Here is an 11,928-nt window from a genome sequence, read left to right as displayed (position 1 = left end):
CCAAGCTTTTCACTTGAAACTTGACCAATTTCACGTGGAATGTTGAGATTTCCTTCCTTTTCACGTGAAACTTGGCCAATTCCACGTGGAAACTTGAGTTTTCCACGTGAAACTTTGGCAGTTTCACATGGAATGGTGAGATTTCCTAGCTTTCGACGTGAAACCTTGGCTTTTCACGTGGAATCCTGAGATTTCAAAGCTTTCCATGTGAAACTTGGCCAATTTCACGTGGAATATTGAGTTTTCCAAGCTTTCCACGTGAAACCTTGGCAATTTCACCTGGAATGTTGACATTTCCTAGCTTTCCACGTGAAACCTTGGCTTTTCACGTGGAATCCTGAGATTTCCATGCTTTTCACGTGAAACTTGGCCAATTTCACGTGAAACTTAAGTTTTCCACGTGAAACCTTGGCAATTTCACGTGGAATGGTGAGTTTTCCTAGCTTTCCACATGAAACCTTGGATTTTCACGTGGAATCCTGAGATTTCCAAGCTTTCCAAGTGAAACTTGGCCAATTTCACGTGGAATGTTGAGTTTTCCAAGCTTTCCTCGTGAAACCTGGGCTATTTCACCTTGCAACTTGAGTTTTCTATGTGAAACCGTGGCAATTTCACGTGGAATACTGAGATTTCCAAGCTTTTCACGTGAAACTTGGCCAATTTCACGTGGAATGTTGAGATTTCCTTCCTTTTCAGGTGAAACATGGCCAATTTCACGTGGAAACTTGAGTTTTCCATGTGAAATCTTGGCAATTTCCCGTGGAATGTTGAGATTTCCTAGCTTTCCACATGAAACATTGGCTTTTCACGTGGAATCCTGAGATTTCCAAGCTTTCCAAGTGAAACTTGGCCAATTTCACGTGGAATGTTGAGTTTTCCAAGCTTTCCTTGTGAAAGCTGGGCTATTTCACCTTGAAACGTGAGTTTTCCACGTGAAACCTTGGCAATTTAACGTGGAATGTTGAGATTTCCTAGATTTCCACGTGAAGCCTTGGCTTTTCACGTGGAATTCTGAGATTTCAAAGCTTTTCAAGTGAAACTTGGGCAATTTCACGCGGAATGTTGAGTTTTCCAGGCTTTCCACGTGAAACCTGGGCTATTTCACGTGGAAACTTGAGTTTTCCACGAGAAACAAACTTAAGTTTTCAACGTGAAACCTTAGCAATTTCACGTGGAATGTTCAGATTTCCTATCTTTCCACGTGAAGCCTTTGTCAATTTCACGTGAAACATGGCCAATTTCATGGTGAAACTTGAGTTTTCCATGTGAAACCTTGGCAATTTCACGTGGAATGTTGAGATTTTCTAGCTGTCGACGTGAAACCTTGACTTTTCATGTGGAATCCTGAGATTTCCAAGCTTTCCACGTGAAACCTCGGCTACTTCACGTGGAATGTTGTGATTTCCTAGCTTTCCACGTCAAACCTTGGCTTTTCAGGTGGAATCCTGGATATCCAAGCTTTCCACGTGAAACCTCGGCTACTTCACGTGGAATGTTGTGATTTCCTAGCTTTCCACGTGAAACCTTGGCTTTTCAGATGGAATCCTGAGATTTCCAAGCTTTCCACGTGAAACTTGGTCAATTTCACGTGGAATGTTGAGTTTTCCAAGCTTTCCACGTGAAACTTGGTCAATTTCACGTGGAATGTTGAGTTTTCCAAGCTTTCCACGTGAAACCTAGGTTATTTCACGTGGAAACTTAAGTTTTCCCCGTGAAACCTTGGCAAATTTACGTGGAATGTTGAGATTTCCTAGCTTTCCACATGAAACATTGGCTTTTCACGTGGAATCCTGAGATTTCCAAGGTTTCCAAGTGAAACTTGGCCAATTTCACGTGGAATGTTTAGCTTTCCAAGCTTTCCTCGTGAAACCCTTTGCTATTTCACGTCGAAACTTGAGTTTTCCACGTGAAACCTTGGCAATTTCACGTGGAATATTGATATTTCCCAGCTTTCCACGTGAAACCTAGGCATTTCACGTGGAATCCTGAGATTTCGAAGCTTTCGACGTGAAACTTGGCCAATTTCACGTGGAATGTTGAGTTTTCCAAGCTTTCCACGTGAAATCTGGGCTATTTCACGTGGAAACTTGAGTTTTCCACGTGAAACCTTGGCAATTTTAGCTGGAATGTTGAGTTTTCAAAGCTTTCCACGTGAAATCCGGGATATTTCACGTGGAAACTTGAGTTTTCCACGTGAAACCTTAGGAATTTCACGTGGAATCCTGAGATTTCCAAGCTTTTCACGTGAAACTTGGCCAGTTTCAGGTGGAAACTTGAGTTTTCCACGTGAAACCTCGGCAATTTCACGTAGAATGTTGAGATTTTCTAGCTTTCCACATGACACCAGGGCTTTTCACGTGGAATCCTGAGATTTCAAAGCTTTCCACGTGAAACTTGGCCAATTTCACGTGGAATGTTGAGTTTTCCAAGCATCCCACGTGAAACCTGGGTTATTTCACGTGGAATAATGAGATTTCCTAGCTTTCCCCATGAAACCTTGGCTTTTCACGTGGAATCCTAAGATTTCCAAGCTTTTCACTTGAAACTTGACCAATTTCACGTGGAATGTTGAGATTTCCTTCCTTTTCACGTGAAACTTGGCCAATTCCACGTGGAAACTTGAGTTTTCCACGTGAAACTTTGGCAGTTTCACATGGAATGGTGAGATTTCCTAGCTTTCGACGTGAAACCTTGGCTTTTCACGTGGAATCCTGAGATTTCAAAGCTTTCCATGTGAAACTTGGCCAATTTCACGTGGAATATTGAGTTTTCCAAGCTTTCCACGTGAAACCTTGGCAATTTCACCTGGAATGTTGACATTTCCTAGCTTTCCACGTGAAACCTTGGCTTTTCACGTGGAATCCTGAGATTTCCATGCTTTTCACGTGAAACTTGGCCAATTTCACGTGAAACTTAAGTTTTCCACGTGAAACCTTGGCAATTTCACGTGGAATGGTGAGTTTTCCTAGCTTTCCACATGAAACCTTGGATTTTCACGTGGAATCCTGAGATTTCCAAGCTTTCCAAGTGAAACTTGGCCAATTTCACGTGGAATGTTGAGTTTTCCAAGCTTTCCTCGTGAAACCTGGGCTATTTCACCTTGCAACTTGAGTTTTCTATGTGAAACCGTGGCAATTTCACGTGGAATACTGAGATTTCCAAGCTTTTCACGTGAAACTTGGCCAATTTCACGTGGAATGTTGAGATTTCCTTCCTTTTCAGGTGAAACATGGCCAATTTCACGTGGAAACTTGAGTTTTCCATGTGAAATCTTGGCAATTTCCCGTGGAATGTTGAGATTTCCTAGCTTTCCACGTGAAAGTTTGACTTTTCACGTGGAATCCTGAGATTTCCAAGCTTTTCACGTGAAACTTGGCCAATTTCACGTGGAATGTTGAGTTTTCCAAGCTTTCCACGTGAAACCTCGGCTATTTCACATGGAATGGTGAGATTTCCTAGCTTTCCACGTGAAACCTTGGCTTTTCAGGTGGAATCCTGAGATTTCTAAGCTTTCCACGTGAAACCTGGGCTATTTCACGTGGAAACTTGAGTTTTCCACGTGAAACAAACTTGAGTTTTCCACGTGAAACCTTAGCAATATCACGTGGAATGTTGAGATTTCCTAGCTTTCCACGTGAAGCCTTGGCTTTTCACGTGGAATCCTGAGATTTCCAAGCTTTTCACGTGAAACATGGCCAATTTCACGTGGAATGTTGAGATATCCTTCCTTTTCACGTGAAACATGGCCAATTTCATGGTGAAACTTGAGTTTTCCATGTGAAACCTTGGCAATTTCACGTGGAATGTTGAGATTTTCTAGCTTTCTACGTAAAACCTTGACTTTCCACGTGGAATCCAGAGATTTCCAAGCTTTCCACGTGAAACCTCGGCTACTTCACGTGGAATGTTGTGATTTCCTTGCTTTCCACGTGAAACCTTGGCTTTTCAGGTGGAATCCTGAGATTTCCAAGCTTTCCACGTGAAACCTGGCCAATTTCACGTGGAATGTTGAGTTTTCCAAGCTATCCACGTGAAACCTGGGTTATTTCACGGGGAAACTTAAGTTTTCCACGTGAAACCTTGGCAATTTTACGTGGAATGTTGAGATTTCCTAGCTTTCCACATGAAACATTGGCTTTTCACGTGGAATCCTGAGATTTCCAAGTGAAACTTGGCCAATTTCACGTGGAATGTTGAGTTTTCCAAGCTTTCCTTGTGAAAGCTGGGCTATTTCACCTTGAAACGTGAGTTTTCCACGTGAAACCTTGGCAATTTCACGCCGAATGTTGAGTTTTCCAGGCTTTCCACGTGAAACCTGGGCTATTTCACGTGGAAACTTGAGTTTTCCACGAGAAACAAACTTAAGTTTTCCACGTGAAACCTTAGCAATTTCACGTGGAATGTTGAGATTTCCTATCTTTCCACGTGAAGCCTTGGCTTTTCACGTGGAATCCTGAGATTTCCAAGCTTTCACGGGAAACTAGGTCTATTTCACGTGGAATGTTGAGATATCCTTCCTTTTCACGTGAAACATGGCCAATTTCGTGGTGAAACTTGAGTTTTCCATGTGAAACCTTGGCAATTTCACGTGGAATGTTGAGATTTTCTAGCTGTCGACGTGAAACCTTGACTTTTCATGTGGAATCCTGAGATTTCCAAGCTTTCCACGTGAAACCTCGGCTACTTCACGTGGAATGTTGTGATTTCCTAGCTTTCCACGTGAAACCTTGGCTTTTTAGGTGGAATCCTGGATTTCCAAGCTTTCCACGTGAAACCTCGGCTACTTCACGTGGAATGTTGTGATTTCCTAGCTTTCCACGTGAAACCTTGGCTTTTCAGATGGAATCCTGAGATTTCCAAGCTTTCCACGTGAAACTTGGTCAATTTCACGTGGAATGTTGAGTTTTCCAAGCTTTCCACATGAAACTTGGTCAATTTCACGTGGAATGTTGAGTTTTCCAAGCTTTCCACGTGAAACCTAGGTTATTTCACGTGGAAACTTAAGTTTTCCACGTGAAACCTTGGCAAATTCACGTGGAATGTTGAGATTTCCTAGCTTTCCACATGAAACATTGGCTTTTCACGTGGAATCCTGAGATTTCCAAGGTTTCCAAGTGAAACTTGGCCAATTTCACGTGGAATGTTTAGCTTTCCAAGCTTTCCTCGTGAAACCCTTTGCTATTTCACGTCGAAACTTGAGTTTTCCACGTGAAACTTGGCTTTTGACATGGAATGTTGAGTTTTCCAAGTGAAACAAACTTAAGTTTTCCACGTGAAATAGCCCAGGTTTCACGTGGAATATTGAGATTTCCCAGCTTTCCACGTGAAACCTAGGCATTTCACGTGGAATCCTGAGATTTCGAAGCTTTCGACGTGAAACTTGGCCAATTTCACGTGTAATGTTGAGTTTTCCAAGCTTTCCACGTGAAACCTGGGCTATTTCACGTGGAAACTTGAGCTTTCCACGTGAAACCTTGGCAATTTTAGGTGGAATGTTGAGTTTTCAAAGCTTTCCACGTGAAATCCGGGATATTTCACGTGGAAACTTGAGTTTTCCAAGCTTTCGACGTGAAACTTGGCCAATTTCACGTGGAATGTTGAGTTTTCCAAGCTTTCCACGTGAAACCTGGGCTATTTCACGTGGAAATTTGAGTTTTCCACGTGAAACCTTGGCAATTTTAGCTGGAATGTTGAGTTTTCAAAGCTTTCCACGTGAAATCCGGGATATTTCACGTGGAAACTTGAGTTTTCCACGTGAAACCTTAGCAATTTCACGTGGAATCCTGAGATTTCCAAGCTTTTCACGTGAAACTTGGCCAATTTCAGGTGGAAACTTGAGTTTTCCACGTGAAACCTCGGCAATTTCACGTGGAATGTTGAGATTTTCTAGCTTTCCACGTGACACCAGGGCTTTTCACGTGGAATCCTGAGATTTCAAAGCTTTCCACGTGAAACTTGGCCAATTTCACGTGGAATGTTGAGTTTTCCAAGCATCCCATGTGAAACCTGGGTTATTTCACGTGTAAACTTAAGTTTTCCACGTGAAACCTTGGCAATTTCACGTGGAATATTGAGATTTCCTGGCTTTCCCCATGAAACCTTGGCTTGTCACGTGGAATCCTAAGATTTCCAAGCTTTTCACGTGAAACTTGACCAATTTCACGTGGAATGTTGAGATTTCCTTCCTTTTCACGTGAAACTTGGCGAATTCCACGTGGAAACTTGAGTTTTCCACGTGAAACTTTGGCAGTTTCACGTGGAATGGTGAGATTTCCTAGCTTTCCACGTGAAACCTTGGATTTTCACGTTGAATCCTGAGATTTCCAAGCTTTCGACGTGAAACCTTGGCTTTTCACGTGGAATCCTGAGATTTCAAAGCTTTCCATGTGAAAGCTTTCCATATTGAGTTTTCCAAGCTTTCCACGTGAAACCTGAGCTATTTTACGTGGAAACTTGAGTTTTCCACGTGAAACCTTGGCAATTTCACCTGGAATGTTGACATTTCCAAGCTTTCCACGTGAAACCTTGGCTTTTCACGTGGAATCCTGAGATTTCCATGCTTTTCACGTGAAACTCGGCCAATTTCACGTGGAATGTTTTGATTTCCTTCATTTTCACGTGAAACTTTGCCAATTTCACGTGAAACTTAAGTTTTCAACGTGAAACCTTGGCAATTTCACGTGGAATGTTGAGATTTCCTAGCTTTCCACGTGAAACCTTGGATTTTCACGTTGAATCCTGAGATTTCCAATCTTTTCACGTGAAACTTGGTTAATTTCACGTGGAACGTTGAGTTTTCCAAGCTTTCCACGAGAACTTGGCCAATTTCACGTGGAAACTTAAGTTTTCCACGTGAAACCTTGGCAATTTCACGTGGAATGGTGAGTTTTCCTAGCTTTCCACATGAAACCTTGGATTTTCACGTGGAATCCTGAGATTTCCAAGCTTTCCAAGTGAAACTTGGCCAATTTCACGTGGAATGTTGAGTTTTCCAAGCTTTCCTCGTGAAACATGGGCTATTTCACCTTGAAACTTGAGTTTTCCATGTGAAACCGTGGCAATTTCACGTGGAATACTGAGATTTCTAAGCTTTTCACGTGAAACTTGGCCAATTTCCCGTGGAATGTTGAGATTTCTCTCCTTTTCAGGTGAAACATGGCCAATTTCACGTGGAAACTTGAGTTTTCCATGTGAAATCTTGGCAATTTCCCGTGGAATGTTGAGATTTCCTAGCTTTCCACGTGAAAGTTTGACTTTTCACGTGGAATCCTGAGATTTCCAAGCTTTTCACGTGAAACTTGGCCAATTTCACGTGAAATGTAGAGTTTTCCAAGCTTTCCACGTGAAACCTCGGCTATTTCACATGGAATGGTGAGATTTCCTAGCTTTCCACGTGAAACCTTGGCTTTTCAGGTGGAATCCTGAGATTTCCAAGCTTTCCACGTGAAACCTGGGCTATTTCACGTGGAAACTTGAGTTTTCCACGTGAAACAAACTTGAGTTTTCCACGTGAAACCTTAGCAATATCACGTGGAATGTTCAGATTTCCTAGCTTTCCACGTGAAGCCTTGGCTTTTCACGTGGAATCCTGAGATTTCCAAGCTTTTCACGTGAAACTTGGCCAATTTCACGTGGAATGTTGAGATATCCTTCCTTTTCACGTGAAACATGGCCAATTTCATGGTGAAACTTGAGTTTTCCATGTGAAACCTTGGCAATTTCACGTGGAATGTTGAGATTTTCTTGCTTTCTACGTAAAACCTTGACTTTCCACGTGGAATCCAGAGATTTCCAAGCTTTCCACGTGAAACCTCGGCTACTTCACGTGGAATGTTGTGATTTCCTAGCTTTCCACGTGAAACCTTGGCTTTTCAGGTGGAATCCTGAGATTTCCAAGCTTTCCACGTGAAACCTGGTCAATTTCACGTGGAATGTTGAGTTTTCCAAGCTTCCCACGTGAAACCTGGGTTATTTCACGGGGAAACTTAAGTTTTCCACGTGAAACCTTGGCAATTTTACGTGGAATGTTGAGATTTCCTAGCTTTCCACATGAAACATTGGCTTTTCACGTGGAATCCTGAGATTTCCAAGCTTTCCAAGTGAAACTTGGCCAATTTCACGTGGAATGTTGATTTTTCCAAGCTTTCCTTGTGAAAGCTGGACTATTTCACCTTGAAACGTGAGTTTTCCACGTGAAACCTTGGTAATTTAACGTGGAAAGTTGAGATTTCCAAGATTTCCACGTGAAGCCTTGGCTTTTCACGTGAAATTCTGAGATTTCAAAGCTTTTCAAGTGAAACTTGGCCAATTTCACGCGGAATGTTGAGTTTTCCAGGCTTTCCACGTGAAACATGGGCTATTTCACGTGGAAACTTAAGTTTTCCACGTGAAACCTAGGAAATTTCGCGTGGAATGTTGAGATTTCCTAGCTTTCCACATGAAACCTTGGCTTTTCACATGGAATCCTGAGATTTCCAAGCATTTCACGTGAAACTTGGCCAATTTCACGTGGAATGTTTAGATTTCCAAGCTTTCCACATGAAACCTGGGCTATTTCACGTGGAATCTTGAGTTTTCCACCTGAAACCTTCGCAATTTCACGTGGAATGTTGAGATTTCCTAGCTTTCCACGTGAAACCTTGGCTTTTCACGTGAAATCCTGAAGTTTCCAAGCTTTTCATGTGAAACTTGGCCAATTTCACGTGGAATGTTGAGTTTTCCTAGCTTTCCACGTAAAACTTGGCCAATTTCACGCGGAAACTTAAGTTTTCCACGTGAAACCTTGGCAATTTCACGTGGAATGTTGTGATTTCCTAGCTTTCCACGTGAAACCTTAGCTTTTCACGTGTTATCCTGAGATTTCCAAGCTTTCCTCGTGAAATTTATTCAATTTCACGTGGAATGTTGAGTTTTCCAAGCTTTCCACGTGAAACCTGGGTTATTTCACGTGGAAACTTAAGTTTTCCACGTGAAACCTTGGCAAATTCACGTGGAATGTTGAGATTTCCTAGCTTTCCACATGAAACATTGGCTTTTCACGTGGAATCCTGAGATTTCCAAGGTTTCCAAGTGAAACTTGGCCAATTTCACGTGGAATGTTTAGCTTTCCAAGCTTTCCTCGTGAAACCCTTTGCTATTTCACGTCGAAACTTGAGTTTTCCACGTGAAACCTTGGCTTTTGATGTGGAATGTTGAGTTTTCCAAGCTTTCCACGTGAAACCTGGGTTATTTCACGTGGAAACTTGTGTTTTCCACGTGAAACAAACTTAAGTTTTCCACGTGAAACCTTAGCAATTTCATGTGGAATGTTGAGATTTCCTAGCTTTCCATGTGAAACCTTGGCTTTTCACGTCGAATCCTGAGATTTCCAAGCATTTCACGTGAAACTTGGCCAATTTCACGTGGAATGTTGAGATATCCTTCCTTTTCACGTGAAACATGACCAATTTCATGGTGAAACTTGAGTTTTCCATGTGAAACCTTGGCAATTTCACGTGGAATGTTGAGATTTTCTAGCTTTCGACGTGAAAATTTGACTTTTCACGTGGAATCCTGAGATTTCCAAGCTTTCCACGTGAAACCTCGGCTACTTCACGTGGAATGTTGTGATTTCCTAGCTTTCCACGTGAAACCTAGGCTATTTCACGTGGAAACTTGAGTTTTCCACGTGAAACCTTGGTAATTTCACGTGGAATGTTGAGTTTTCCAAGCTTTCCACGGGAAACCTTGGCATTTCAGGTGGAATCCTGAGATTTCCAAGCTTTCCACGTGAAACTTGGTCAATTTCACGTGGAATGTTGAGTTTTCCAAGCTTTCCACGTGAAACCCAGGCTATTTCACGTGGAAACTTGAGTTTTCCACGTGAAACCTTGGCAATTTCACGTGGAATGTTGAGATTTCCTAGCTTTCCACGTGAAACCTTGGCTTTTCACGTGGAATCCTGAGATTTCCAAGCTTTCCTTGTGAAACTTGGTCAATTTCACGTGGAATGTTGAGTTTTCCAAGCTTTCCACGTGAAACCTAAGTTATTTCACGTCGAAACTTAAGTTTTCCACGTGAAACCTTGGCAAATTCACGTGGAATGTTGAGATTTCCTAGCTTTCCACATTAAACATTGGCTTTTCACGTGGCACCCTGAGATTTCCAAGCTTTCCAAGTGAAACTTGGCCAATTTCACGTGGAATGTTTAGCTTTCCAAGCTTTCCTCGTGAAACCCTTTGCTATTTCACGTCGAAACTTGAGTTTTCCACGTGAAACTTGGCTTTTGACATGGAATGTTGAGTTTTCCAAGTGAAACAAACTTAAGTTTTCCACGTGAAATAGCCCAGGTTTCACGTGGAAACTTGAGTTTTCCACGTGAAACAAAATTAAGTTTTCCACGTGAAACCTTAGCAATTTCATGTGGAATGTTGAGATTTCCTAGCTTTCCACGTGAAGCCTTGGCTTTTCACGTGGAATCCTGAGATTTCCAAGCTTTTCACGTGAAACTTGGTCAATTTCATGTGGAATGTTGAGATATCCTTCCTTTTCACGTGAAACATGACCAATTTCATGGTGAAACTTGAGTTTTCCATGTGAAACCTTGGCAATTTCACGTGGAATGTTGAGATTTTCTAGCTTTCTACGTGAAACCTTGACTTTTCACGTGGAATCTTGAGATTTCCAACCTTTCCACGTGAAATCTCTACTACTTCACATGGAATGTTGTGATTTCCTAGCTTTCCACGTGAAACCTTGGCTTTTCAGGTGGAATCCTGAGATTTCCAAGCTTTCCACGTCAAACTTGGTGAATTTCACGTGGAATGTTGAGTTTTCCAAGCTTTCCACGTGAAACCTTGGCTTTTTAGGTGGAATCCTGAGATTTCCATGCTTTCCACGTGAAACTTGGTCAATTTCACGTGGAATGTTGTGTTTTCCAAGCTTTCCACGTGAAACCTAGGCTATTTCACGTGGAAACTTGAGTTTTAAACGTGAAACCTTGGCAATTTCACGTGGAATGTTGAGATTTCCTAGCTTTCCACGTGAAACCTTGGCTTTTCACGTGGAATCCTGAGATTTCCAAGCTTTCCTTGTGAAACTTGGTCAATTTCACGTGGAATGTTGAGTTTTCCAAGCTTTCCACGTGAAACCTAAGTTATTTCACGTCGAAACTTAAGTTTTCCACGTGAAACCTTGGCAAATTCACGTGGAATGTTGAGATTTCCTAGCTTTCCACATTAAACATTGGCTTTTCACGTGGCACCCTGAGATTTCCAAGCTTTCCAAGTGAAACTTGGCCAATTTCACGTGGAATGTTTAGCTTTCCAAGCTTTCCTCGTGAAACCCTTTGCTATTTCACGTCGAAACTTGAGTTTTCCACGAGAAACCTTGGCTATTGACGTGGAATGTTGAGTTTTCCAAGTGAAACAAACTTAAGTTTTCCACGTGAAATAGCCCAGGTTTCACGTGGAAACTTGAGTTTTCCACGTGAAACAAACTTAAGTTTTCCACGTGAAACCTTAGCAATTTCATGTGGAATGTTGAGATTTCCTAGCTTTCCACGTGAAGCCTTGGCTTTTCACGTGGAATCCTGAGATTTCCAAGCTTTTCACGTGAAACTTGGCCAATTTCACGTGGAATGTTGAGATATCCTTCCTTTTCACGTGAAACATGACCAATTTCATGGTGAAACTTGAGTTTTCCATGTGAAACCTTGGCAATTTCACGTGGAATGTTGAGATTTTCTAGCTTTCTACGTGAAACCTTGACTTTTCACGTGGAATCTTGAGATTTCCAACCTTTCCACGTGAAATCTCTACTACTTCACATGGAATGTTGTGATTTCCTAGCTTTCCACGTGAAACCTTGGCTTTTCAGGTGGAATCCTGAGATTTCCAAGCTTTCCACGTCAAACTTGGTGAATTTCACGTGGAATGTTGAGTTTTCCAA

This window comes from Lotus japonicus, chromosome 6 (assembly GCF_012489685.1).
Source record: "Lotus japonicus ecotype B-129 chromosome 6, LjGifu_v1.2".
Taxonomy (NCBI): domain Eukaryota; kingdom Viridiplantae; phylum Streptophyta; class Magnoliopsida; order Fabales; family Fabaceae; genus Lotus; species Lotus japonicus.
Note: the sequence above shows the minus strand (reverse complement) of the source record.